The sequence below is a fragment of the Cervus canadensis genome, chromosome 6 (assembly GCF_019320065.1).
Source record: "Cervus canadensis isolate Bull #8, Minnesota chromosome 6, ASM1932006v1, whole genome shotgun sequence".
Taxonomy (NCBI): Eukaryota; Metazoa; Chordata; class Mammalia; order Artiodactyla; family Cervidae; genus Cervus; species Cervus canadensis.
Window position 1 is genome coordinate 8,785,336 of NC_057391.1, and position 24,806 is coordinate 8,810,141.

Below are 24,806 nucleotides of genomic sequence, written 5' to 3' on the forward strand. Positions count from 1 at the left end.
TGGCCGTCATCTGCAGGGACCAACACCCAAAGGGGTGTTCACGACCCAGGAAGCAAACACACAAACTAGAAAAGAGGTGAAGAGACAGCTGAGCGGGCTCTGGTCCCTTTCACTGTGGTCTGAGATACACTTCAAAATGCCGTGCACTGCATTTTAGCTAGATCCTCAATTTCCTGGCCCAAAGCATTTACTAAAAAAAAGTCCCAAGGAGTACCTTATCTGAGGAGTCATTACAATAAATAGGCAGTTAGCACAAGGTCAAGATGAGGAAGAATGGGAACAATACAGTACTTCGAGGCTGCTGGGGGCGTGCAGAGGGGAGCTAGGGGAAGGAAACGGGCGGACAATGCACAGATGGGGACTTTTTCTCTGCCAGGAGTATCAGACAAACAGGAAGACCTTAAACTTCTCCAACTGGGAACTCTCGGATTTGCCTGCTGAGCAGAGGGGCCAAGCACGTGACTGGAACACAGAGGAGACAGGAGGCCGTGATTGAGGCTGGGAGGACCGCTCCATACGGAAGGTGCAGGCAGCCCACGGACCCTGCCTCACCAGCCGGTGCCCTCCCTGCCTGCTCTGTGGGGCTTTGTGCATGTGGCCTGTGGGACCACAGGAGCCTCACCCATTCCTGAGACCCAAACGAGGCAACCCACTCCAGTATTCTTGCCTGGAGAATCCCACAGACAGAGGAGCCTGGCCGACTACAGTCCACGGGGTTGCAAAGGGTCGGAAAGGACTGAGTAACTGAGCACCCACGCATTAACCTCTTCCCGCTATATGCCAGTAGCATCCTCCCGGTTGGAACAATATAAACTGTCTTTAGACACTAACATATGCCCTGGAAGACAATTCGGTCCTGGAAGGTGGTTAAGGCATAGGATCTAGACTGAGATGAGATTCAAGTCCTGGCAAATGGCACATACTAGCAGCATGATGCTGGGCAAATAACCAACTACCCTGTGCCTCAATTTCTCCAGCTGCAAAATGCAGACAATACTACTGTCAACTACAAATTGGCACTTGCCCTGGGTGCTTGCTTGCCATCCACCTCCACAAGGATTAAATCGTGCTGCTGTAGCAGCTGACCTCAACACCCCCTGAAGGAGTTCAGGGTGGAGAGCAGAAACGAGGCATCTGTGCTCTGGGAAAACTGGCAGGACAGGTCTTCAGAGAGTTGCATATTCTCAGGAGCTGATTTTATGAGCCCAATTCTTGTATCTCCTCGTATCTAGACAAGCACTAAAATCCTTCATGGTGACGACTGTTTCTTTTGACTAACAGAAGCTTCACAAGACTGGTAGAAACTCCTAAAAATAAATGTGCTTGATTGCATGTACTCCTCTCACTTTACCAAAGTCATGTATGTACGGACCTTTCCCTCTGCCTCTTTGGAGCAGTCTCTCAGCTATCTGAGGTGCTGTCTCCCAGACTGCAGTCCTCATTTTGCCCCAAATAAAATTTAACTTGAAACTTTCACATTGTGCATTTTTTAAAAGTTGACACTATCTACTTCATAAGATTGATATGAAGATTAAATGGGAAAATAAATGTTAAATACTCGGCACAGAGCCTGATACACAGTAAACTTTTGGGAAATGGCATCAATGAAATTGTTAACAACTAGAGTTGAAAAAAAACCAAAAACGAGAGTTGTACTCCCTTGATCTTGGAAGACAAAACTGAGCAGGTCATTTGACAATCGGGTAAGAACAAATGGCCCACATGGCTCACATCTAGACAGTCTTTCCAAGGGCACTTAGGGCTAGAACGTTAGGAACACAACCACCATGATACTAACCTTGATGGAAATCCAGTTGCTTGAATCCCTGTGGGGACGAAAAGGGGGTAGGTATCAAGGGAAAATAAAAGAAATGAAAAATAGCTACAGAGCAAAAGGAAACATCCTGACACAAAGAGGGAGAGGTAAAAATTCACACTTTAAAACCCAACTCAGGCCACTGAACCTAGGGGGGTGGGGTTCCCAAGGTAAGAGCTGGTGAGCACCTACATAGTGACAGCTGGTCACTGGGAGGGGAGAGAGGGCCCTAAGTTGAAGCAGCAAGGAAAAGTAACAGGAGCAGATGCTGAAGAAGTGGGGAGAGGCGAGCCCTGGAGCCTTGCTCTCTGCCGGGCGCTGTTGTCCAGCTCATTCTGGAGACACCCCCGAGCCTGCTGAGAAAGGCTGCAGCGCCCCAGGGCTGCCCCGAGGCCCCTGCCTTTGAGAGCAGGGATTAGGAGCTTCAGACCAGGACGTCTCCCACCAACTGAGCCCTGGGCCCCGCGGTGGGATGGGCAGACCTCACACTGAAGGGTGGGGACAGCAGCCCCCCGCTCAGCCCCAGCCCCTGCCTCCCCGCTGCAGCCAGGAACAGACCCTCGCCTCTCCAACCCAGCCCGTGTCATCAGCGCTTCCCACGCGGCCTGGGTTTGATGGAACAGTCAGAACACAAACACAGTGACTCAATCAGCGTTCAAACCGTCTTGGGTTTGGAAATCGCCAGTGACTGTATCCGGTAGCTGCAGCCTGAAATAATCTGTTTCCAATGGTCATCTGACTCACAGAGAAGGCAGCACGAAACTGGATCTATCTCCTAATTAGCCACTCCAAAATACCACCAAGCCTTTGTGAGATAGAGCCTGGAAATATTTAGTGAAACACCCTCTTCACTGTCTTTTTCTGACCATGATTTACTTATAACTCAAGAACATGCTGTTGCCTATTATTATGTCATTCAAGTGCACCATATTTCTCTTTGCTCATTAAAGTAAAATAAATAACCCAGAATAGTAGTAGGCTTGTGCCCAGCGTTGAAGGCTGCACACATTAACATGAAACCACGCACCCACACATCTATAATCTTCTGATCCCAAGTCTTGTCCACCCAAAAACCCCACGGAGGCAAGTGATTTCTACCCCTAACACTACTGTGTTGTTGCTGGTTGAAAGCACGCTGAGAACCAAATGAGCAAAGCAAAACAAGCGTCCATTCTTTCCTGAAGGAAGGTCAGACAGCGGCCTGCATTTGACCCCAACATCAAACCAAAGACATCATAGGGCATTTACATTCCAGGGAAATTTTTACACGATAAAAACTCCCACAGCATAGCTTAGAAAGTAAAGTATTTGACATAAATGAAGCTCCCAACAGGTAGTAGGGGTTAGACACTGGAAAAACAGCCAACAAAGAGTTGACTTAAAATACCCTCAATCATTTTGAGAAACTCCAGAAAGTTGACTCTAAACTCACTTTGTCAGAATTAATTTGGGAAACATTTAGTCCTGCTTGAGGGAGAACTGGGCTTCCCCAGCCAACATTTGGACAAGTTTCCAGAGCTCGTTCCTGTCAGTGAGTAACTGTGTTCCTCTCCCGCTCAGGCTGGGAGGACGAATGTGGGGCCAAACACCTTGGAGACAGAAAAACAAACGGACTCAGTTACTATGTTTTTAACTCAATTCTGTCGGGAAATCAGGATGCAAGATGCTCAAGATCCAGCTTCAGGGAAGGTCTTAATGCTGAGGAGATTTTTCAAAAGTTCAAATGAGAAGTCCAGGAGAGCTCAGCCATGAGGAAGGCTGATAAACGGCAACATGACTGTCTGACTGCCTTCCAGGAGGTATAGTCCACTCTCGGTGCTGAGGACAATTTTTAATTCAAAAAGGACCAAAATTTGGATCAGCTTCCCATCACATGATTTTTACCCGACCCTTTTTGTGTTCCCAAATTTGATACAAAAAGTCCTCTGCCTAAAAATCAGTAAAGATGGCCAGCCTCACTGTACTAGTAGAGCTGAGGAATGAAGGATTTTAGATTTTACTTCAGTCACATAGAAAGGAAAGAAGAAAGGTGGTAAAATTTTTGAATTTCATTATTGTAACAGTTTTTAGTCTCATCAAAAGAGAAACTGACCAAAGTCATTCAACTGGAAAAATCATCTATACCACTCCACCTACCACCCCCTCTCCCTGCCAGCTTTATTTATTCAGATCCATGATGTTGGTTGAACTGCGTGGAAGAGAATGTGAAGTGTCACCAATATTTCCCATCCCAAGTCCTGAAGACAGGAAGCATGGATAGGAACTGCAACACCCAATATCATCAATCTCTGCTTTCCATTTCTCTTGTTTTTCAGTTCTGATAAGCCTCTTTATTTTTTGAACCTGACAGCTGCCAGGACCTTTTATGATTACCACTGATCTCTGAAACACTACCATCTGTCTACAGTTGGCTGGCTCAGTGTAACTGTGCTCCCAGAAACAGAGAATCCTGACATGCTTAACCCCACACATTTTTTCATGTAGGCATTTAGCCTCAGAACTGTATCTGGTGTGGCTCTCTGAGTACAAAATAGATACAATGGTCCTAACTCAACCGTTTGCATGCTCCCTACTTTATGCTCTCACCGTCCTTTACCACATTCTTTGCAACTCACTGCCGTGTTTGTGTATTTGGTGCAGAACATGTTCAGGCAGCAGTAACTCAAAGTCATGGTGCCATTCATGGGCTTTATAAAGCAGCAGTTGCTGGGCTAATCAAGGACCATGCATGCATTGCAGCTCAACTTCCTCCCTCAGCTTTTAGGTAAGCACTAGGATCCTGCTTCAAGGAAGGGGAAACTGAGGCATGGGCCATTTAATTGAATCAATAAATACAGAGCATCCCCTCCAAGATCCAAGACACAGTGTCCACATTCAAAAGAGCTAATAAATACAACCAAGATACTTCTAAATTAACCAGTCTAATGCTAACAAACTTTGAAAAACTGTGTTTTAGAAATTCATTCTTTGACTGGACACAGACAACCAAATGTTAATTGGCAGAGTCCTGTCAAAGACAACCCCTTCATACCTTAAAATGAACAGTTTGCCTTTGCCAACACCTGGAATCCTATAGCAGGTGTCTTCTTAAGAACTGAAAAGTACTTTTCCTGATGTCTTCATTTCACTGTCATAGCATTCCTGTGAAGGTTGAAAAGAACTGACAAAGTACTTTCCCTGAAGCGTGAAGCCACAGAGCGCCTCTGAAAAGTGTTTTACAGTCTGCGGGCAACAGGGCTTAGTGTAGGATGGAGCCAGGCCATGCAGCAAGGCTGGCGTGGGGCTGGGTGATAAAATGCTCACAGCTTTAAAAACAGAAAGCATTACACAAGGAGGCAGATGAAAGGATTTGTGAAACAAATTGCCGAATTTTCGCAATACTACAGTCTCAAGAAGGGAAATCATCTGACAGACTGAATCACAAATTTCTGCAATGCAAGAATTTATAAGAGCATCAGGGTATGAATCATAGCCACAAAATGTTTTTTTAATATCCCTGTAAAAATCAGTCCTGTGAATGCAGCAACACTTCCAAAAGCACTTGTCTGTTTTAGGTACTGATTCATTTAACAATTTGCAAAAATAATTTTTAAAAATCTACCTGAAGTTTCTGGAAACTAGAAGAAGAAAGGGGGAAAGAAATAAAGTAGTCTCAACCCCCATACAGTAGATTGTTTGCATGCCATTTTGTCTATAGCAGAAGCATTACCAAAAAGGGAGATTTTCACGGTATTTTTCCTGACTATATCACATTAAGCCATAAGATCCACTTATGCACCAGCCCAGGTTGGATGCATGAGACAAGTGCTCAGGGCTGGTGCACTGGGAAGACCCAGAGGGAGGGGATGGGGAGGGAGGTGGGAGGGGGGATCGGGATGGGGAACACATGTAAATCCATGGCTGATTCATGTCAATGTATGGCAAAAACCACTACAATATTGTAAAGTAATTAGCCTCCAACTAATAAAAATGAAAAAAAAATCCACTTATGGCTTTTATTTTCATTAGACATTTTATTTTTGATATAATTATTCAAGGGCACTTCAATTCATAACTAAATACCATCAGCAGAACTCTTCTAAAACTACAAATGATTTTGTCATGAAATTTAAAATGAGTTTCTCTGAAATTCTAGATGATTGTTTAAAATTATTTTTAAAATTCTAAACTAATAATCAAATTACAGTTTACACTTCAACAACACAGGAGGTTTTCCTCTGCACAGTCAGAAAATCCAAGTATAACTTGTAGCTGAACTTCCATAACCTCAGTTCCTCTGTATCCAGGGTTCCACATCGTGGAGTCAACTTACTGCCAATTGTAACATTTATTATTGGAAAAATATCCCTAAGTAGACCAGCACGGTTCAACCTTGTGTTGTGCAAGAATCAACTGTTCATCGTTAGGATTTTAAAACAGCAAATTAATTATTTTTAGTTTCAAAACACATATGACCTTAGGCTAGTAGTAGCAGTTTAGTGTTAGTCACTCAGTTGTGTCCAACTCTTGGCGATCCCATGGACTGTAGCCCACCAGGCTCCTCTGTACATAGGATTTTCCAGGCCAGAATACTGGAGTGGGTTGCCATTTCTTCCTCCAGGGTATCTTCCCCACCTGAGGATCGAACCCAGCTCTCCCACATTGCAGATGGATTCTTTACCAGCTGAGCCACAAGGGAGGCTACTCTTTTCCAATACTCCTTGTAGAAGGCATAAAATCAACATGAAATCAACTTGAACCAGATTCATTCATTCTGAGAGGTGTGACCACACACGCAGTGAGGAGCTGGACAGTTCTCCCCTGACGTGATGTCTTCATTAATTTCTCTCCCAGTGAGTGCCCATCCTTTATGAGGTCATTTTTGCCACCTGGACCCCAAAGTGACCCCTCTGATCACACACACTCATTCTTAGTCACCAAAGGCATCTATACTCATCTGAGAATTCTACCTATGTATATACAGGAGCTGCTATAAGTCTACTCCCAAAAGACTGGGGTTGTTTGTGAGCAGTTCTTCGGTTGTACGAACATCACTCCCTGTTGCCCTGCCTGCCAACAGTGCTCCCCCAACCTGAGTTTACTCGCCCAGTCAGCAGTGGGTAAGGAGGTAAGGATATGGGTGAGCAATGGGATCTCTCCTTGGCAAGGACTGGTTCCTACCCAGTATCCTCTTCTTCTTCACTAAGAAAACCACTGGCTGGGACTGGGGTGAGGAGAGTAAGGCACTTGCCTTGAGCACAAAATTAAAGGGGATGCCAAAAAAACTCATTAATCTTGATGAATGTTTTAATAAGCAATAATGTAAAACATTGTATGGATGTGAGAGTTGGACCATAAAGAAGGCTGAGAGCCAAAGAATTGATGTTTGTGAACTGAGGTGTTGGAGAAGACTCTTGAGAGTCCCTCGGACTGCAAAGAGGTCAAACCAGTCCATCCTAAAGGAAATCAATCCTGAATATTCATTGGAAGGGCTGAAGCTGAAGCTCCAATACTTTGGCCACTTGATGCGAAGAGCCAACTCATTAGAAAAGACCCTGATACTGGGAAAGATTGAAGGCAGGAGGAGAAGGGGATGACAGAAGATGAGAGGGTTGGATGACATCACCGACTCAATGGACATGAGTTTGAGCACACTCTGGGAGCTGGTGATGGACAGGGAGGCCTGGCGTGCTGCAGTCCATGGGGTCACAACGAGTTGGTCACAAAGAGTGACTGAACAGCAACAAATGAAAAAGCATAAAAATTTTAAATAAAGATTGGATCAACACGACCAATTTTTTCTTTTGCCTCAGGCTCTAATATGGTACTGTAACATTGCATTAAGACATCATTTACCTCGATTACTGAGGTTTTTGGTACTTCCTTACCACTGACAGAGAGTGCTTAATTTGCCTCACCTCATTCCTGACCCTGAAAGAAACACTATGGGGTGGGGTGGGAGTTGGCAATGTGCCTAACTAAAAAAATTCACATTTCTCAGCCTCTTTTGCAGATGGAATGGCCAATGAGATTTAAGTGGACAAAATGGGGAACATTTTCTGGAAAAGATATTAAAAAGGATCTGGCTCTCTTAATCCCCCTCCCAAAAAGTATTAAAAAAAAATTTGTGTTAATAGTGAGATTGTGTTAATAGTGAGAATCCTTTCACAATGAAAAATATATATGAAATCACACTGCAACCTTAAATATATTATTAGAACTTCACTTGTTAATTATACCTAAAAAAAAAAACAAAAACCTGAAGAAACCAAAACCAAAAAAAACCTGAAAAAAAACAAAGGGCCTGACTCAGCTTTGGCACAGGTTCCTCTCCGGCCGGGGAACGTGACCAGAAAGGCTCTGATGGGAACTTCAAGAATGAACAGTGCTGCGCTAGAGAAAGCAGAGCAGAAGGTCAGAAGGAGCCTGGGTCCCAGAGAGCATTATGAAGCTAACATCTGATGGCTTAGCAGGTAAAGAATCCTCCTGCAACGCAGGAGACAGAGAAGTGGGTTTAATCCCTGGGTTGGGAAGATTCCCTGGAGGAGGAAATGGCAACCTAACTCCAGTCTTCTTGCCTGGAGCATCCCATGGACAGAGGAGCCTGGTTATAGTTCAGTGGGTCGCAAAAGACTCAGACACAACTGGACACAGAGCGCGCACACACACACACAACATCTGACCCACCTATCTCAGGACCTGCTTATTAACCAAAAACAACAAAGCTCTTAGATTAAAGCATGCAGTGCGTCTCAGCTAACTGACGAATGCAGTTCTCAACCCTTGAACAACACAGGGGTGAATCTGTGTCAACTTAAAGTCAGCCCTTTGTATCATGGTCCCTCCACATCTGAGGAGTCAACCTACTGGGGACTCTGCAATACTATAGTATTTACTACTGAAAAATATCCACACCCAGTTCAAGTGGACCCACGCAGTTCAAGCCCATGTTGTTACAAGTTCAATTACATTAGGAATACATAGAAAAAATAAAAAAAAACCTAAACAAAACAACTAAACCCAATGAGAAAACCAGTTAGATGAAGTTTTTTGGGGAGGTACCACCACCACCTCAGTCAGATCTCTCTCTTTGCATCTTTTTAACCAAAACACCAGAGTTTCCATCCGAATGAGTCAGTTTACTATGATGAGGTCCATTTCAGTGGTTTTCCAAGTAATTACAGAGGCAAAAATTCAGTGAAAGACGTGGACTAGCAGTATTTCCCCTGACAGTGAGTGAGCAGGACGGCAGCACACTTGCTTGTTGCGTGCTGACGAGCAGACACGCTGAGCTAGGCCAAGGGTGCCAAATGAGCTCTGCTTCGGTGTAGACCCAGTGCTGTGTAGAATGGGCCACATCTCAGCTGACTTCAGAGGCTCATCACCTGTTCTCTCCTTCACTGAGGCCATATACACCCTTACCAGTGGTCCAGGAGACAAATTCTGTGCTTCCTTGGATGTTCAGGCATTCACCAGTCAACTGCAGGGAAAATTAACTTAGGTCTAACTCAGTGCAGTTCATCCTTTCAGAAACCAAGGTTTGAGAAGACTTCTTTCACATTCCCCCACAAGAGGCACATTTGTAAGTGAAGATACCCTGGGGCGCACTGACCATTAATTGGCTTCCCTGGTGGCTCAGTGGTAAAGAATTCTCCTGCCAATGCAAGAGATGCAGGTTCGATTCCTGGGTTGGGAAGGTCCCCTGGAGAAGGAAATGGCAAGCTGCCCAGTATCCTTGCCTGAAAAGCGTCATGGACAGAGGAGCCTGGCAAGCTATAGTCCACGGGGTCGCAGAGAGTCGAACATGACTGAGTGATTGGACACACACATTCACACTGACCATTAAATCTTAACTACTGAATCATTTTTAAACACATGAAGCTTTGTCCCATTAGGTACAACAGTAATTCAAACCAAATGAACAAAGTATTGGCCTATGACATTCCTTAGAAGACATGTGAAAAATGTACATGAGAATAAATCAGAATGAACAATACAAGTATTAGTTTGTAAATGTACTGTTAACATTATGAGAGGGTGGGAGCTGGGAGGTGTGGGATACCCTGGGAAAGGTAAGTAAAAGTGTTAACTTTTCAATCTCCTCCAACAAAGGAAATAAGAGGAAAAAGCCCACTCCAGCTGGAAAGATGTCAGTGCTTAAACTAAAGGCTCGTATTCCAAGGTCAGAGCCCCCTTTTCAGCAGAAGAAAAGAAAAAAAAAAAAAAAAACAGCATCATTTACATTTCTCTCTGCTTGTATGGGTTGTTAAGTAATAAGCCATGTGCCAAAACCCTAATCTGCAGGATCAGCTCTGAAAAGAGGAAAAGAACTCTGCCAAGCATTTATCAACACCTTAAATTGTTTCTTTTCATTCCCAGAACTAAGGCTGTTTTATTAAATTTTTTAAGCCCCAGGTCCACCATTCCCTTCCAAACCTGCAGTCACTGCCTTAGATTTTAAGCCATTGTTCTAAGAAAGAAAGAGAGGGGAAAAAAAGGCCAAAGAGGCTCTTAGAGCAAGAAAAGCGTGGAGGCCGCGAGACGGGCGCAGCCTGGCGGGGGTGCAGGCCCCACGGCTCCCACTGTGAGCCTTGGTGGGGCTGCTCCTCACCAGCCTCCGTGTGGGGGAGCAGTACCCCAGATGGCATCCTAGGAGGCAGGAGCTGGGCGGCTGCAGCCGAACCACCGCCTGACGCTGGATGCTGCTGCAGGGAGAGGAGGGGCAGGATGAGGACGCTGGCCAGTCTGCCCCAGAGGGTCCCGGTGGGGCCTCTCCAGGAACCAGAGCCCCGTCGTTAGGTTACCCTGCAGACCCTCCTGGAGGGAAAGCAGAGAGGCTCTCTGGGGGTCAGAGGCTGGGAGAACAGACTAGGGCAGCTGCCCGGGTCTGGACCCAGCAGCTTGCCCGGGGACCCGGCCAGATGGGCGAGTGAGCAGATCCTGGGAAGCACGCTGGAGCACTGGACTGTGAGTCCAGGAATCTGCTCCTCTTCCAGCACCTGTCCCTGGTCAGGTGTGTCCCTGGGTGGGTCCTCTGTTCTTCCAGGGCCTCCGTGGCGCCTCCATAAGTGAGGCGGTGACGAAGGAGCTCTTGGGGGGGGACTCTGGCGGCTGCAGCGCCCATGACTCAGTGATTCCCCGTCCCACTCCTCACCCATCCCCCCGGTACTGACTCACACACGGTGTGACTGCTAGCTGTTCTTTCCCGGCCATCCTTCAGACTCAAAGAAAAATAGGAACACAAAGGCAGAGCCAGAGGTAGGGTCTGTCTTCTCTACTTCCCATGTTACTAAAACGGGTGCAGATCTGGAGGGCCTAAGCTTGGGCCCCAGGGCCCCCTCTGCCCAAGTAGGCCTTGGCCATGCCCCTCCACTCCGGCAAAACTCACCGTTTCTGCCAACCCGTGACAGGCGAGGTAGGGGCTGAGACGAAGTGCAGGGAGTTCACGGAAGGAGACACTGCCAAAATCACACAGCCGCCTCAACTGAAGCTTTTCAAATCTCAGAATTTTATTTTTCACCCTGTACTGTAAGTTCATGGCAAAAACTTAAAAGCTTTCATGGCATTTTGTTTCAGGTTGAACAAGAGTGCTGGAATGTAGGAAGAAAAGTCATCAACTTCATAGGAGTGAAAGGGAAAGAAAAACAACACATTTTCTAGTGCCCCCCCCCCCGCCCCCCCGTCTCATTACATGATAGTTCTTCACATCCCACAAAGGGAAACGAGGCTTCTTCTGAGTCCTGGGACATGGCACAGAGTCAGACATAAAAGAATGGGGTCCCAGAGAAGGCAGTTCTGCCAAGGAATCACAGAGACGGTCCTGAGCTGGAGCGGGACCCTTGGCGCCCACATGCACGGAGCCTGGCCTCCCACTTAACTCACACCCTGAGCACATCACAGTGTGGGGAACTGAGGTGAAGATGACCCTCAGAAAGCCCGCTCTGCACCCGTCTGGTGCTGAGACCCCCTTCCCACCTCAGTCCTTGCTCCTGCGAGTCTCATGTTCCCAAAAGCATGGACGGGACTGTATATAGCAGCTGGCGGGACTGGTGGGGAAGGGTGGAGACGCACAAAGGCCTGGGGTCCCCACCAGAGCTGCCCAGAGCCACGGGAAGCTGATGGGGTCAGGACAGGAAATCCACGCACAGAGCTCGTGCCCATTCACCCCGCTGCCAGCTCACAGCCCCGCCTGCCCAGGCCGTCCAGCCTGGGGCCCCCACGCAGGAAGCAGGGAGGCTGAGCCCTTGCTCCCCTGCCCAGCCTGGCTGGGGGTGTCTGTGGGTCACCACAGACACATCGTGGCTACTGCCCCCTGGACTCCATTCCCAGGGGCAGGCAGCTATCGGCTCCTCCGGTGGGCCTGATCACAGCAGTTCCCCAAGACAACGGGCTCTGGATCCTGACACAGAGAGATAACCATCTCTGGAACACAATCAGGATCAAAGCTGGAGCCCTGCAGTCTCAGAGTTGTAATAATCAGACAGACGGTTGATACCCTGGGGAGGGACTTCAGCATCCTCCCACGAGGGAAGTGGGAGTGGATCAAAAGACCCATGAAGAGGGCTGGGCTTCCTTCTATGAAAGTCACCCCGTCACGGCTTCCATAGCCAGACTTTGCTACAGTTTGTGAGGAGCCCATGCCAACAACAGACTCATGTCATAGCCTGAAAACAGGCAAGGGGAGCAAACTGGATCACTTGAAGACTGAGAAGATATGGGACCAACACACCCAGGGTTTGGGGAAGGATGCTACTTATTATTCAGGCACAAGTTGGCTACGGTCTTGCTAACAGATAGTGCTGCCACTTCCAGACACAACCAACCAGCAGGTCACGCTCATTCTCCGAGAGATGGGATAGGGACCCCAGCCTCTCAAGGAATGGCTCTGTTCCCCTGCACAGGGCAAGTGACCTACATTCTCATCAAAGTTTTTAAATGATCAAAATGACTTTCATCTCCCAGATCTAATGCCTGAGCTCTTTTTTGGCTCTTAAAATGTTGCTAAAATCTGCTCCATTATTTCAGAAGAGCCTCAGTTATACATCAACTATCACAGGCTGCATTTTACTGAATTGTTACATAGACAATAGAGTCTGCCTAACCATATGCATTTCAACCAGCAAAATTATAATACACAACACTCAATTTTGCTGTTACTCTAAAGTGTCACCACCATCACCAGGCAAGGAAAACATCTCAGTATGATGAGAAACAGCTGTCAAAGCACTTGCCATTTTTTTTTTTAGCTCAGGCCAAACACGAGATGATACAAATGGCGTGGGGTAACGCGCCTGCCTGGTGTCTTCGCCCTGCCTCGGAGCCCTGAAGTCCACGGTGGACTTGAACCCTCTGCCCCTCAAAGTGTGCTCCCCGGACCAGCATCCTCGGCAGCCCCTGGGAGCGTGTGAGACCTAAGGAATCTCAGACCCCAGCCAGAAGCCTTGAATCAGAATCCACATTAACATTCACCGGCACGTAAAGTCCAAGCAGCACTGGCCCAGCCCTCTCCCCTCCCACTCTCCCATCCTACGTGCACATACACTTTGGCTTCAGATCTGAGATCGGCCTCCACTCCCTGGAGGCCCCTGAAGCTTTCTCCAGGGGCCCTGTTGTCATGGCAACCCCATTCTGGCTGGCATTCCACCCACCTGGCTGCACCTTGGCCCTCTCGGCCTCCTTGGCTGACCTGTCTGGGATGGCTAGAAATGTGCATGGCATTTTGCCCCCCAAACATGTTTATTCATGAGGAAAAAGATCTATTTTTAGGTGTCAACTGCCAGCCCATCCTGGCTCACCCAGACCCTCTCCTCCCACTTGCCCAATTAGAAAGAGCATCTTGTTTCCTGGCATGCAACTCCAAGGGCAGTGAACACAGGCAGGGGACCTGAGGAGGGCTCCAAGAGCAGCTCTAAGTGAATGGAAACAAGATGATTTCTGCTCAAAGCAATTTCCTCGGCACCCACCCTTTCCTCCCACCATGGACCCCATGCTGAAGGGACGCCAAGGCCATGTGGAAGTAACAGAACACCAACATATGCAAGACATAGCTTTTATCCTCAGAATACAGCACAAGGAAGGGAGGGCCAATCAGTTAAGTCTCTTTTTATCCCACCCAAGTTGAAAGTCTGATAGTCTTATCCCAGTTTCCCAGAAGACAGAGAGATGAATCCAAGTTCTTATATGGAGGAGAGTGTGTATAAGTAAGGAAGGGTGTAAAATTCAAAAGCTGACCAAGCTGTGTTCTCAAATTCTGCCTTTTTAGGGGAACCCTGGAAATGACCAGAAACATACAACTGACTTTATCACCTTGCTGTACTACAGAGACGGAAAATGTGTCAAGTCATTTCCCTTTCCTTTGCTCATAGTAGAAGGCATTAATTTATCACAGCTCCTTTGCCCACTAAGCCTAGAATCTTTCTCAACAGACACCCCTCACCCCCACCCCTGAACTCCTGGGCCAGGATGCACACGTGAACAGGGCCCTAGGGACTTGCACGCACACTGAAGGGTGAGGAACACTGGTGCAAGGTGGGCCTGATGTGAGATGTGCTTGCTACTCCTGATCTTCTGACTTGGGGTTCCCCACCTCCACACCGCCACGTCTATTCCTATTCTTTCAGAGAGCTCAAAAACTGGAGGCTTACATACAACAGCTGATCCATTAAACTTTTAAAAATTAGCAGCAAACATTCCAAATTGAAAGACAATGTAAAAATTCAAATTTTTGGCTTTTCTTTAAGGGGGAAAAGATGAGTACACTGACTTACATTTCCACATGGCAACTGATCACTGGCATTGGGTAGTGGCTGTTCTCCTTAGACAGGGCACAGATTCTCCAGTTTCCCCCAGTCTCTACCAGTCCGTATTGCCTCACGCTACAGCAGCCTGCTTCACTCCTTCAGCTGCCTACCCGCCGTTGTGGCTACACCACAGAGACTGTGTTTCCAAAATCAACAAGAACCACTGCCCATGGCACCCACCTTCACATTCAACTCTTTGCACTAATTCTGAAGGTAAGCCGCCGCACCTGCATTGGCAGTTCGCCCTTTTCCATATTTCCCTTTCTTCATATGATCCCTGTGTGGACACAGTTTCCCCTTCTCCATAGGCCTGGGCGGAGGGGCATGTGCAGCGTGAGCTGCCTCTTCACATGGTCCCTGTTGAAGATCCAGAGACTGCTGAGGTCTGCGACCACACGCCACGAATCCTGTGTTGTTGGGAGCCCGGCACCATCTCACCAGGAGACACAATCCTGTCTGCAACCTCGTCGGACGGTTAGCTCTGCCATCCAGCGGCAGTGTGATGACCCTAGGCAAGCGACTCTCTCCCCCGAGCTGAGGAGCACTTAGCTCAGCACTGCACTGAGTTATTGTGGGAAGTTACCATTTGTATGCACAAGGCTTCCTACAGGATGCTGCATACCCAAGCACTTAATAAAAGTGGCTATTCTTCTTCATTATACACAGTTGGTGCTCAAGAAAGATTTGCTGACCCATCACCACTCAGCAGTAAAGAACCCGCTTGCAGCGCAGGAGACTCGCAGGAGACAGGAGACTTGGGTTCCAGCCCTGGGTTGGGAAGATCCCCTGAAGTAAGAAATGGCAACCCACTCCAGTATTCTTCTCTGAGAAATCCCATGGACAGAGGAGCCCGGCAGGCTGCAGCACCTGGGGTCGCAGAGAGTCGGGCACAGCTGAGCGACTAAACACCACCGCCTCCGCCTCTGACCATCCCACTCCCCAGAGAAAGGTCAGCTTTTGCACCCTCTGCACGGACAGCTCGGGGAGGAAATGAGGGGCTGCAGCCCCTGGGGGTGGCGTTGGGTCAGGCGGCCCCCAGGGGCAGAGGGTGTGGGCCTGTGGGATGGAGCCCCCAAACCACGCAGCCACGCCTGGCACTTTCCGCAGCCCCACTCACAGCTTCTACACAAACTGGCCAAACATTTTGCTTTTTAAAAAAGTTATTAGCATTTCCATATGTCTGTCTTTGAAGTTAATAAGGTATATTTTAAAATTCCATTCCAACCCACACAAAGCTCTCCCTTCTCTGATCTCACACTGCACTTGGTGAGGACCACACAGTTCAGTATTTAAGGCTCTCTCCATGTTTCATATAGAAAAACTCTAGGTGGCCTCGAAAGGTGATTAGCACACTGTGTGGCAAACAGAAGGTGCTTTTAAAAGTACATATACCTACACATATACCCATACACAACAATTCCCTTGTTTCAGGAAAAACAGACCTTTCTCGGCATTTGTTTTGCACCAGCAAAGTGCTAAGCACACAGCAGACATGATACACACACCATGCCCATCCGGAGCCATCCCCCTGTGTGCTGAGAGACATGTTTCATGTTAACTGAAATATGAAAGGGAACCCATCCAGTTTTCTTCGGTAATGTTTGAGCCATACACTGTAAAATAAATGGAAAGAGACTGAATTGGGTCATGGTCTTGTTTGTTTCCTTAAAAAGGGACTGGTGATGATCTCTTGAGTTTGCAACATTTTGTCTGCCAACGCAGCAAAACTGATGGAAGAAACATGTGTCTTTCCAAAAGCAATGCAAGCTCCCATGCAAGTTCCTCTTTTCAGTTCTAAAATATCAGTCACAACAGGCCAAAGACCTTGGCCTCAGCCATTCTTTTCAGGAACCACAGTGGCCTCCGTCTCACAGCCTGAAGGAGGCAGAGGGCCTGGTGGTCACCAGTGGGAACTGGCTGGGAAGAGAACCACCCTGGCCATTTTTAGTCTCCTTAGGATGGGGAGGAAACAGAGGTGCCTGGGATCATTCCTGGCACCTGTGGTCATGGCACTTATTCAAACATCCACTGCTGCTGCTGCTGCTACATGACCAGCCTTGACTCATAAGTAGCACATTAAAGCAGCTCCCAAATTCACTGTTTTAACCACAGCCCTTGACAACAAGCTCCTCCTCCATGGGGCAGACGGTGGTCTTTTTGAAGCGGCTCTCTGGGACTGATTCGGAATAGTCTGCTTGTCTGAACAAACCACGCAGGCCTGGAAGGCAGCCGCTACCTTGCTATGGGGACCAGGGAGGATGTCCCACACTGTTGGCCTTCAGTAACAAAGAAAACCCAAGGAGTGTGACTTCCCTGTGTCTCTGGTGAGGGAACCACGGAAGCCTTTCTGAGCCCAGCCTGAGGTGACCATGAGGGAAAATGGCCTGAATGCTAGCATTAAAAACAAAGGGACATGGATGGACCCAGAGACTGTCACAGAGAGTGAAGTAAGTCAGACAGAGAAAAACAAACACGGTATCAGTTCAGTTCAGTCACTCAGTTTTGTGTCCGACTCTGAGACTGCATGGACTGCAGCATGCCAGGCTTCCCTGTCCATCACCAACTCCTGGAGGTTGCTCAAACTCATGTCCATCGAGTCAGTGATGCCATCCAACTGTCGTCCCCTTCTCTTTCTGCCTTCCATCTTTCCCAGCATCAGGGTCTTCTCCACTGAGTCAATTCTTTGCATCAGGTGGCCAAAGGACTGGAGCTTCAGTTTAAGCATCGAGTCCTTCCAATGAATATTCAGGACTGATTTCCTTTAGAATTGACTGGTTTGATCTCCTTGTAGATCAAACATGGTATCGTAATGCACACATGCAGAATCTAGCAAAATTGTATAGGTGAACCTGCATGCAAAGCAGAGACACGGACGTAGAGAATAAACAGGGAAACCAAGGGAAGAAAGGACGGGTGGGGTAAATCGGGAGCTTGGAATTGACATATACACATTACTACGTATTAAGTGGATAACTAATGAGAAGCTACTGTATACACAGGGGGAAGAAAAGAAGGTACAATCTGTTTGTAGGACATGTACTGAGTTAGCATTAAAAATGCATTACAATATACATTAGGTGCAGACAGATATTGTTTGAGTCCATTTACAGGAGGTACCTAGAATAAAATTCACGGAGACAGAAGGTAAACAGTAGGTGCCAGGGGTGGGGGAGGGAGAGTGCGGAACTTAGTGTCCAGTGGGGACAGAGTTTCTGCTTAGGAAGATAAAAAACCCCAGGAGATGGACGATGGTGAGAGCTGCATGACAGTGTGAATGCGCTCAGTGCCACTGAGATGTACCGGCAGACACGGCGAGAATACTACGTTGTGTATTATTAACTTTTACCAAATTAGAAAAAGCATTAAAGAAGAAAAAAGAACAAAGGAACAGAAAATCCCTGGCCTCCCACTGAAAGGAAGTGTGTCTCTTGATTAACTGCTTGAGGTATCGCCAGGGAGTCGCGGCCCCCACCTCCCAGCCATCCACCACCCCCACTTCTCCAGGGAGTCGCGGCCCCCACCTCCCAGCCATCCACCACCCCCACTTCTCCAGGGAGTCGCGGCCCCCACCTCCCAGCCATCCACCACCCCCACTTCTCCAGGGAGTCGCGGCCCCCACCTCCCGGCCATCCACCACCCCCACTTCAGCCCAGATCAGTCCCGGTGGCGGTGGTTCACAGGACAGCCTCTAAATCAGCTGCTTTGAAAGAAGTCATCTAAAGGGACTTCTCCACTGGCCAGCAGTGAAGGTGGGAGACAGAAAACTTTGGGGGAACTAGAGAGAGGGGAGCGAGCACCTCTCAAGTATTTATTGATGGCAAACTATGAACGCTCTGACCAGAGGTCCAAGGCTGTTTTCTTTGACATTTCCCACTCCTCCCGAATGGCCCCTGAGTGCAGGCCTGAGACGCAAGAGCCACTAGCGGAGGTTCCAGATTCCCCACGGACAAGCCCCCTTTACCGCCGTGTGGAGAACCCTCTGTCGCGCTCACGGCTGGGCCAGTCACAAAGTCCCTGGGAAAGGAGGCAGGGGTCCTGTCCATAAACTCCCGCAGGGTCACCAGCCTAGCACCTGATAAATCAGTTACTAAAACAGGTCCTGGCCTTCTGGGGACTGGGGATCGAGTAACACTCAAAAGGGGGAAAAACATAAAAAGTAAACCCGCGCTGCAAACCCCAGAGAAAAGAGAACTTACAGTTCAGACGTCCATGGCAGGAAAATGGAAATAATTAAAGAGAGCTGCTAAGTACATGCAAACTTCCTGAAGTGAGGGCAGTCACTGCCTTGTGTCCACCGAGCTGACCGATGGCAAGAACTAACTGGAACCACCAAGCTTAAGTTTAACTTAAGAAAACAGAAAAATAGCAGCTCCCCCGCATTAAAAACTGTATTTCTGTAGAAGAAACAACATTAGAATGCTCTGAGTTTGAATTATGACAAAGGTCCACTTTAGGAGGCAAGCCATTTGTAATTCTAGAATCCTTAAGTTACAGAAATTTAATAGCTGTGAACTTGGATGTTAAAAAAAAAAAAAAACAACCCATTGTAGTTAGGCTTTTGTCCAACTACCTCCATATCCTTTGGAAATAAATCCTCCAGCATTGTGTGATGGCTCTGACTGGCCGTCGGGGAAAGAAAAGCTAACAATCTCGTCGGGGCCTCACGTTAACCCAGAGCACACTTCCTCCAGCACGGTCCCTTGAGAGGCTTGGGTTTCTGAATGGGGAACACACACACCCACTTTTTCCGAGCTGCCGACCCCCTGGCCCTCGTCCCTTTGTGGAGTGTGCAGTCTACTGGCAGAGGCCACTTGTAAATTGTAAACTGTTTTCCGGGACCTTCCAGGAATCGCCCCTTGAGGCGGGGTTCCCGCCTGCGCCCCCTGGGTGCTGTCGCCTCCTGACCCCGTCATCTCCGAGCATCCCCCTCCCAGCTGTGGTTCAAGGTCCACCTCGAACGCCCTCTCCTCCAGAAAGCCTTTCTCTTTAGGCCTGACTGGAGTCCTCGGGACGCACTGCGCTTTCCAGGGCAGGCTGGTTGAAGAGCAGTTTTTCTCCCTTACTGGACCGTCCGCACATGAGTTCTGCGTCCTCACCTGACTCGGCGTCACACCCCACGGGCCGCGCATGCAGGGTCTGCTCAGCCCACACCCGAGCGCCGCCCCGCAGCGCTGTCCCACCTGCAGGCGGGCGGGCAGGCGCCGGGACCCTGGTCTCCAGTCCTCCCACCCGTGTGCTCCGGGCATCCCACCCGTCTCGCTGCCCCTCTGAGAAAGCAGAGTGTGGCGGGATGGCCCTGCCCTCGGCCCTGTCCACGAGAGACTCCCCCGGCCTCCAGGCCTGGCCTCCTGGGCGCGGGGGGACAAGGCTGGGAGCGGGTGCAGCTCTTTCTGCAGCCCTACCCTGGCCTTGCGATGTGGCAGGGAGGCCACCCAGAGCGAGCCCTTCCTCAGCCGTCAGGTCACCTCGGGGCCTCACAGATGGAAGAGGGGGCGGCAGGGAGAGCTGCTCGTGACAACCAAGGCAAGACGCAGGAGGACGCGGCACGCCCCGGCCTGGTCGTCGGAGAGCGGAGGGCGGAGGAGGTGACTCTGCAGGTGGACTTTGTAGCCGGAGGAGGCCCAGGCCATGGGAGGGGTGGGTGGCGAGTCCTCCCATCCCTGGTGGTCCTGAGGGGCTGACACCACTGCCCACTGACCTGGGAGCCGGCAGGGCCTGAGGAGGGGGGCTTCGGAAAATCACTGACCACCCACCAGCACCAGGGGAGACATGAGGAGGCGACACCTGACTTGCCAAAGAAGGGTCTCCGGGTCCTCAGCCCTGCCCAGTTCCCTGGGTGCACGGTTTCCTTTATGCCCAGACCCCAGGCTGTGAGAGGCTGCAGACCGTGACCTCCAGGAAGGCAGGGACCGCGCGCGTCTCCCCTGCTCACCAGTCCATCCGTGCACGGCATTTGGCACACACAGCTCGAATCTCATAACCACCTGTTGGATGACTCCTCAGCGGGCAAAACAGAACTCAGCTCTTTGGTTCAGAATCATCGGAAGCTGCACGTCGTGAACGCAACTCACAGAGTAAATCAGCGCCTCCAGTCCACGGTTTATACAGAGCGGACAGAGGAGACAAAGAAAATCTCTAAATCAAAATCAACAGACATTTCCTGACAGTTAACTCAGGAAAATCTCAGTTGTGATTTCTGTCAATGGGATGAATACATATGTAGTAGTCCCTCTTATCCATGCTTTCATTTTCTGTGGTTTGCTACCCAAAGTCAACCAAGGACTGAAAATATTAGACGAAAAATTGCAGAAATAAACAGCTCACAAGCTTTAAATTCCGCGCCTGGGTAGCATGACGAAATCTGGCAAAGTCCTCCTCCATCCCTCCCGGGACATACACATTGTCGTGTCCAGCCTGTCCCGCGCATCGGTCACTTAATGGCCTTGCTGTGACTGTCAGACGTATCTCAGTGCTTGTTCTCCAGTCACCCTCCTATTACTAAACTGTGGCCCCAAAGGGAAGAACAGGGATTCTGCCAATTCGGACCCACCAAAGAAAAGCTGGGAAAGACTTCTGTAAGTGAAAAGATGAAAGTTCTCAACGAGAAAAAAATTCATATGCTGGGATTGCTAATATTAAGTAAGAATGAACCTTCTATTCACGCAATCATGAAGGAAAAAGAAGTTTGTGCTAGTTTTGCTGCCGCGCCTCAAAGTGCAGAAGTTGTAGACACAGTGCGTGATGAGTGCTGAGTTAGGATGGAAAAATCATTAACTCTGTACCAGAAGGTATTCTGACCGAAAGAAACCATGTTCACATAACTTTTATTACAGTGTATTATTAATAAGTGCTCTATTTTATTATTAATTATTGCTGTTAATCTCTTACCATGCCTAATTTGTGAATTAAACTTTATCATGCATGTTTGTGTGTAGGAAAAACATAGGACACATCAGGCCTGGTACAACCCAAGGTTTTAGGCATCCACAGGCAGTCTTGGAATGTGTCCCCCATGCATAAGGGGGCTACTGCATTTGTTTGAATCTTCAAGTCACTGATTGTGTAGAAGCAGCGAGGATCCACAGCTCTGCTGACTACAGCAGTTTTAAAACTGCTCGTGTGGGTGAGGTCAGGCCACCTTGGTGGCGATGTAGGGCCAAGGGCAGAAAAAGCATGCCAGGAAGTCCTGGGCCATTTTCTTGCAAACATGCACATGCACACACCCCAGAACATACACACACACACCCAGAACACAAGAACAGCAAACTGAAGTGGCTGTTTCAGCCAACGTTAAATTTCATCTCCGTCTGCTTTTTAGTAACCTGGTCAGACTCTAAGCTTTTTTCTCTTGTCTTCCCTTTCCTAAAAGAAAACATTCCCTAACCAAAATATGGAATTCATCTGCATTGTAATCCCAAGTGGAGCACAGACTCATTTCCTCTTGATCTGTGTTTCAATTACTCCCACTCACTCTCGTTTCTCATGGACAATGACTGGAAACACTCCCCAGTAGGAATTTCAACCGCCCTCTTTGAGACAGATGTTTTGGAAACCACTGACAAGCTGCCCGTCACTGTGAGGGACTCTCACAACCACTCAGGTCCAAGCTGTGCAGGCTTCCCCACGCCCAGCTCTACCACCATCTGCAAGACCTTAGGTTCTGTTAGATCAGCCAGATACCTGTTCTGTAGCAATTTTTTCTCCACATCCCCTTTAACCAACACATTCCCCATCAGGAGGCCACATCTGAGGCCCTATTTCAGCAAAGTCATCCTCATCTGCTGCGGCGTCAAGAGTGGGACTTCTCAGGTGTGTCTCTGTAACGATCCAGTACAGCAAAGCTTTCGATGAAAAAATTTCAGAAAGTGCATGAGGCACTTGGGAAAGAAAAACGAACTTGTGTGAGCCACTAGGACCTGTTCATAAATTTCTGCTAGGCAAATGGGGCCCTGGTGGCTTGAGAGAGTTATTGCTCAATACTTCCTAGCACCCACACAAGTTCATGTTTCTCCCGAAGGGGGGACGCCTCACTGGCTCTATGAGAGAAACGCAGTACAAGCTTCAGTCTTGTTCTGGTGTGATGCATGGAGGCCGAGTGTGCAAGCCACCTGGATGTGCTGTGAAATAGTTTCTCAAACAGTTCCAGCTTTCCCAAATGCACCTATAAAAATAAAACTAAATGCCTGTTAAATTCACTCTTTAGGGGACCTACCTTGCTCCAACAGAGTCAATGGACGGGAGAGAAGTTTCAGCAGAACCTAGCCCTCTCACTGGAAACATCTGGTTACTGGGAGGAATAAGGAATAGGTTTGTGCACGTTTGGAAGGTCACCAAGTAAGAGAACATACGCTCCCTAAGTCTATCCTTACCCAGCCTTTGCTAAGGCCATGATACAGAAGAGGAACTGGAGAAGCCGCACTGCCATTCGAGAAAAACATCCAACATTTAAGAACTTAAAACTTGTGCAAAAGCTTCCCATCTGCCTTAGCAACGCTACCTGCTGCTGTGGCTGCAAGAATTCTAATTTCTCCTGCATCAGTAAAACTGTGGGTGACTGTGAGCCATCAAATTCAGGCACACACACACACTTCCAGGCCTGCACATGCCTGCTTAGTTTAGTACACACAGGGAAGGTTAGACCTTTGGCTCCTTTTCTCTACCTTCTTTTATTTTTCCCAGTGAGGATGATGTATATGCAATACCACATGTCAACTTTATATGAAGCAAACTTGGACAGGGTTGATCATGAAGTTGTATAGTAACTATGACAAGAAAGACATTTTTTGAACTAGGTTTCCTTAGGTACTCTACTTACCAAAACCATTCGGGTGGAAAACCCACACAAACATAAAAATTTAAAAAGCGACTAACAGAAACAATGAAGCAGAACACTGAAGGACATAAACTCTAGCCAAAGGGACCTGTCCCCAGCTCCATCACTTTATCAGCTATGTGACCTTGGGCAAATGATTCGGTCTCCAAGCCTCAGTTTACCCATATGTGAAATGGGGAGAATAGAACTTACATGTATTAGCACCAACATGTATCCAAGGCACAGCGCTCAGCCAGCAGAAAGCTCTCAGTAAAGGTAGCTTTTATCACATGACTCTTACAAAGCTTCTGCCCTGGACTCACTGGGGTTTACTGAAGAATGACACACCCTGGCAGAGTCACCTGCACTGATGCCTAGACTTGGCCTCATGTTCCCCTTGCCATTTAGAGGTCAGAGTCTGCACGCTCTGTTTATACTGACTAAGTTTCCTGGTGACATAGTAGTTACCCAGAAACATGTATTTGTTTAGTTCTTTGCTTTCTCGCTGCTTCCAAATGTCTGTGGATTGATCTACGCAGATACCAGAAATGTAATCATTACTTGCTTGGCTAAAGAGGCTTCTCTCTGTGTTTGTTTTTACTAGAAGTCAGTCCTCTGAACCTGCGGTTTGCAAACTTTCTTCTGAGCACAGAACACGATTTATCAAATGGAATCTGACAAGCAACCCTAGTTCTGTGTATGAGACAGATCAAAGCAGAGCATGCTGATTAAAAAGTAAGAGGCTGACAAGGGCCACCTTGCTCCCATCACGACCATTACCTCCAGGGAGCCCCTAAAATGCTCCCAGAAACTGCTGCACTCTGGCACATGCTCAGAAAAACTCGGATCTAAATCGTTCTGGCAACTCAGTCCTCACGGCCCTCAAACGCCACATGGACTGACCTTGAAGAATCTCAAGGCGGAGCTCCAGCTTTTCTCCTCCCAGCCTTATCAGTGACAGCAAAGTCAGAGACCCACACAACCACGATCCTTCGCTTACCCACCATCCCTAATGCGGCAACGGTCTGCGAGGCACATGGGTCTGATTTTCTGGTTTTACTGACTTAGACCTGAGACACATCAATCCCTGAAGGAAAGGCACTAGGACCTCCACGTTCACACAGAAACCAGGGTACTGGCTTCCGGGGGAGCCAAGTTCCACTTGGAGTTTTTTGTACCCATTAGGCCGTGACGGGCTTCCCTGGTGGCTCAGATGATAAAGAATCTGCCTGCAATGCAGCAGACCCGGGTTCGGTCCTTGGGTCGGGAAGATCTCCTGGAGGAGGGCATGGCAACCCACTCCAGTATTCTTGCCTGGAGGATCCCACGAACAGAGGAGCCTGGCGGGCTACAGTCCATGGGGTCGCAAAGAGTCAGACACGACTGAACGACTAACCAC

At 48.3% G+C, this 24,806-nt stretch overlaps 1 protein-coding gene across 6 annotated transcripts in view; it reads right to left on the minus strand.

Annotated features, from left to right (window-relative positions):
* Window positions 1-24,806, minus strand: part of LHFPL2 (LHFPL tetraspan subfamily member 2) — a 169,891-nt gene that overhangs the window by 42,826 nt on the left and 102,259 nt on the right. The window contains exon 3 of one of the 6 annotated variants that reach the window (XM_043470732.1): window positions 1,799-1,826. The exons of 3 other annotated variants lie outside the window; for them this stretch is intronic. The gene's annotated coding sequence lies outside the window, so the exon portion shown is untranslated. Of the gene's footprint in view, window positions 1-1,798; window positions 1,827-4,847; window positions 5,437-11,183; window positions 11,386-24,806 lie in introns of those variants that run through there. 2 more of the 6 variants (XM_043470733.1, XM_043470739.1) reach the window with 2 other exon arrangements.